Source organism: Thalassophryne amazonica, chromosome 13 (genome assembly GCF_902500255.1).
Source record: "Thalassophryne amazonica chromosome 13, fThaAma1.1, whole genome shotgun sequence".
Classification (NCBI taxonomy): Eukaryota; Metazoa; Chordata; class Actinopteri; order Batrachoidiformes; family Batrachoididae; genus Thalassophryne; species Thalassophryne amazonica.
In genome coordinates, this window is record NC_047115.1 from 82,296,458 (window position 1) to 82,301,802 (window position 5,345).

The window sequence follows — 5,345 nt, forward strand, 5'->3', positions numbered from 1 at the left end:
CAGTCAACGTCCTCTTCTTTATCTTTCAAACACCTCAAGGGAACAGTGTGATAAATCTTTGGTGAATACTCCAACACCTCACCACGCTGCAGAGAGCACACACGCACACACGCACACTGGCCAGGAGTTTCATTTTGTCATTTGGCCAGCTTGCAAAATGAGCGTTAACTGGTGTGATTAATTGTGGCTCTTGTGATGTGAAATCAAATTAAGATTTAGATTTTAATATTATTAATCAGTCAGCCCTAATTAAGAAAGATGAAATGAACCAAAAATGTATTTTTCTGAAGCCTGTGTGTAGCATCGTAATTGTGGTTTGAATCAGCAGCTGCTACACTGCAATGTACACTGGAATCTCTGCTTAATTCCACACAAACATTTTTTAAAAACCAGATAAACTGAACTGGTTTTCTTGAGTGTGTGCACCTGTGTGTATTGGGTTCAAGCTCCCCACACATGAATGCTCGTGTGCATGCACACACGCGCACAAACACACACACAGAGCAGGTGCACAAACAGATCTGCAGAGTGCTACTTACAGAAGTTGCCCGTCTCCAATTAGCATTAATAGCACTTAAACCATGAGGGAAATGCATGGGGGCTTTGGTATGCTAATCAACAGGCTAAAGAAGTGATCCTGGGATAAAAGGGTGCACAAAGAATAGGATGAGTGAAACCGAGATAGATAGGAAGACAGAAGAGAGGGGATAAAGAGGGATCAGACAGAAAGGAGCAAAGTGAGGGTGGAAAAGAGCAAAGTCTTCAAAGGGCTGGTGAAGCCGGCTGACTACAGGGTGGCCCGAATCTGCCCTCCTTCCATCTGCTTCCTGAGGGACGGTCAACAAAACACCAATGACAGACTCAGACCCACTCTGTTATAGCTTTATTAACAAGTGTGGGGTCATTGTGGTGTTAAAGACTCAGAGACAAATCAAGTCCCTCAACTATTTCAAACAACAAGTCCCGCCTGATAGCAAACTTCCTTCAGCATTTCAGCAGCAAAACGTTACTATCGATCAGTCATTTCTGATGACAGCCAGCCATTATAAAAGCTGATTAAAACAGTCAACAGTGTCCATTAAAGGGCTATTCTGTGTGCCTGTGCTGATACAGGTTGTTCCCCTTTCTGTCTCACCGCACCCTTCATTGGCTCCGATAGAGATAACGTGTCTTAATGCAACAGCAAACAGTCAAATGGCACGCTGGGGCCAAAGTGATTAATGTGTCTGATTAGCAGGCTCACAAACTTATCGAGGAAGGTAAACGGTCCAAGAGGGCGTGCGGACTGGAGGCAGCCAGCGTCTATCAGACCCTTACTGCCCAAAGCAAGACTAATTACACTAATTAATGGGACAAACTAATATCTTCAACAACTGTCCACCTGTACAGAAGGCGGTGCAACACTTCAGGGTAACCACATATACACACCATGCTCAGTGTGTAGAAAATACGTGAGTAAACACACACACACAGCTAATACGTTAGACTAACAAATGACTTTTTTTCTCAATAAGGTTACACGGGGATGTGATGTAAAAGACAATAACGAATGTAATAAAGCACTGTCCCTGATGGGCTCAACGGGTCAAAGAATGTGTCAAGACAGTTGACAAATTAAATAAAAAATTTAGCTCTCAAACATAGAACATGGTGGTGACAATACTGTGACAATGGCCAAAATATTCAGCAGGAAAGACTGACAAATGACGTGGAGTGAATTGGGATACTTTGCAAGCACTGTGGTCTTCATTCTTGCCATATATTTCTGCAACTCAGACAGTGTCTGTTTCAGAACTCATCTATTGGACAAGGTTTACATTCTGAACATATGATTAAAATTCTAAGGGATGGAGTGACTAACACTGCACAAACCTGCATTTGCCTTCAATTACACAATTAGACAAAAACAAATGTATAACACACTGAGAGGTTTATGATGTTTTGGCTAAAATAAAGATACTGCCACCATGTGGTCAATGTGAGCTCCAGCCCCTATGACCCTTAATAAGACTAAACGGGGTCAGAGAATGAATGTATTAGTCATGGGTGTATAGTCAAGGATATAACTTGAAATAAACCAGTCACACTGTCATCTGTTCAGAATGGAATTTGTGATCCCTTTTCAGAGTCAGGATGGTCTGACACCTGGTGCATGATTTCAACAGCCGACTCACATCAGAGGTTTTCCAGTGAGTTACGGGATCTGTGCTCAACATGTCAACCAATGCGCGTGAGTGGAGAGCAACAAGCTAATCTCCATGAGGTGAAGCGGTGTAACGGTACAGTGAAGTCACAACACTTTCATTTCATTGTTCTTTTCTATTCTGTTTCCTTGTGTACACATGCAGAGTGCACGCGCATCATGAACCCATCTGATTATTGCAACATTAGCATGACAACTCTGCAGCTGACTTCAGGCCAGATTGGGGTCTATGGGCACAGGTGGAGGGGAGGTAGTGGCATGGAGGTTAGACAGGAGGGCTTATGACCTGAAAAACTTTGGTTTGATTCCCATCACACAGGAAACTCACTGCTTGAGCAAGTTGAGCACCTTGTATACAGAATGTGTGTGTGTTAGGGTTAGGGTTGTGTGTTTCTGTGAGAGAGAATGTAAAGTGAGAGAGAATGTAAAGTGCTATGAGTGTCTGCACCGGATGTGTATTTATGATAAATGACAGCAATGGTTCAATAATACCCCTGAGCAGTGGTGGGCACAGTTCCGCTAATCCACTAATTATCGAAGATAATGTTTTCATTATGGGATTAGCTTTTCAGATAACTTTGAAAGCCATCATCAGACTAATTATCTTCCAATAAGTTTTGGTCCGATAATTTTTAGACCACTAATGTATTTTTGCAGATGTGGTAAACAAAGCTGAATAGTTACAAACATCTATGAAATCTAAAATCAGTTAAGCACCTACCTGGTAAATGTTTTAGAGTAGATGAGCAGTTCTATCCTGCGTAAACAGAGGAGAGCTGGTTCTAGGAGAAACTGCTCTAACCTCTGCAGGCAAAGGAGAAATGGTCACAAAAAAGAAAAAAAGGCTCATTTCTTTTGACCCCATACTGATATGCTGGCAATATCACCCAAGTCATCCAGAGGTATACAGTTTTAACTTATGGTTAAAATTTTAACCAAACTCATTTTGGACAAGTTATTTAAATTAACGTCACGTCTGAAGTTTTATAAAGTGAAAATATCAGATATATGTTTTAGTTTTAAAGTAATGCACTAATGTGAAGGTTTTAGTGTGGACAGGCTGTGCCCAGTTGCATTATGGGTACCTCAGTACATTCACAACAGAAGAAATGCATTTGAGACGCTCTGATCAGGCTCTACATGGACAACAGCATTAACTCTTTGTATATATTGTGCCTAAAACTCTCGTGAATATATTCTCTGGGTTTATAGACATTGTTATTATGTTTGTTTTATGTAAAAATGCCAGAAGAAGCTCAGGTTGCTCCTCCATTATTTTCAGTTGGAATCATTGCAATCGATTCCTGTTTGCTATTAGAGTCCTGCTTATGTCAAACACTGTGTGTCGTCTTTGTTCCAGAGTAGTATATACAGTATATGTATGAAATTCAGTTTGCGTTTATTAAATTCCACGCATCTAAAACGTAGCAGACACGGATTCCTGAATTTTGTTTTGGCACGTTTTCACTGTCTCTACTGCCATCTACTGGCCGGTAGTATTCATGGCAGTATTCGCCCTAGTATTGAGCATCCAGTAGTTGGCATATCAGACGGTTATCTAATTACAATTTGGCTTTTTTTTTTTAAAATGCCTTTTTTTACAAATAAAAAATGGCACAAAAGCACATTTATCTGTAAACACCAACACACGACACACCTCACATTAATGTGTTGGTTTACATAAATTGAATGAGTCAACCAATCAGTGTTAGCGGAGGCACATTTTACCCATAATCCTTTGCCATCTGTCTGTGTTTGTTATAAAACTTCAGAATTATTGCATTATTCAACATTAAAAGACATATGTTATATTTTAACTTTGTACAAATGACAGAATTGACATTAATGGAGTTATCCTGTCAGTATAATTTTATTTATAAACCAAACCATAAGTCAACACTGCTTTATTTTCCAAGACCTCCGCTTCACGGCAAAGCTGTTATTGAGTAGAGAGTTGAGCTTCGCTGCTCCTCTCAACTGCTTCGTTACTGGAAGCTCCTGTTTATTACATTGCTTCCAGCAGGGGGCGGGTTGCACAAAAACAGAAGTGCTGACTCATTGTTTGAGTCTGTAGTCGCCTTTGATGCTACCAGAAGGGATTGTGGTGTTAAAACTCAAAATCAGCTTGTTAGTAGTTGCAAGTGTACCGGAGACCAGAGAGTATATAGAGAGGGCCAACTCCCACAAAATGATGTAATCTAGACAGCATTTTGATTGTATGTAACTGGGGCAGCTTGGCTGCTGCAGTGGAGAGACGTTTTATAAACAAAACTTCTCTTGAGTGTACTACAAGCTACTGTGATGCACTATTTGACTTTAGAACACAAGGAACTGCTATTACAAACTTTATTTAAACAGCTGTATGACTGTGGAGTGTATAGAGTGGAAATAAGGCACTGTAAGTATATTATAACCTAGGCAGCCTGATCTTTATATTTTTAGTTTTATATTTTATATTTAGTTTTATATTTTCTGTTGTGTTTTTAATCAGGTTCTTTTTGTCTATTTCTCTAAAATTGTATTGTAGCATTATTAGTTATTATTACTATTATTGTTAAAAATGTTACAATTTGTAATACATCTGACTCTTTTACGACAACAAACACTGAACCATTATTATACAAAAAACAAATGCACACAAACATGCTGACAACTGCAACAGTTTAATGCTAACTTTAACATTGAAAAAGCCATAGACATGCTAATGCGTTAGCATCGGTCCCCTTTTTAAGTTATAAAATACATCTATCAACTGTTTCAGAAGATCATAACAGGTCGGTTTAACATAAAAAGGGTAAATATTACTTATAGACATATACTCTTTAGGGTTTTAGCAGGGAAAATTAAGATAAAGCAAATAAAACAATGAATCAAGGAAGGATTAGATCGAAGCACTGCTTCGATCTGCAAATCACTGCTTCGATTGGTTCAAGGTTCAAAGTAAAGCCGCGCTGTAGAAAAGTTGATTACAGACGCGCTGCAGGGTCTGTAATCAATGGAGAGAAATGGTCATTTCCTGACCAACACCCCCAAAAACAATGGCCACTCTGAAGGACCGATAAGGGAATCGTTAAGCAAAAGGTTATTGATGTCGGTGGATCGAATAATTTCTTAAGGATACCCTAATGCCACTTCCTTGTAT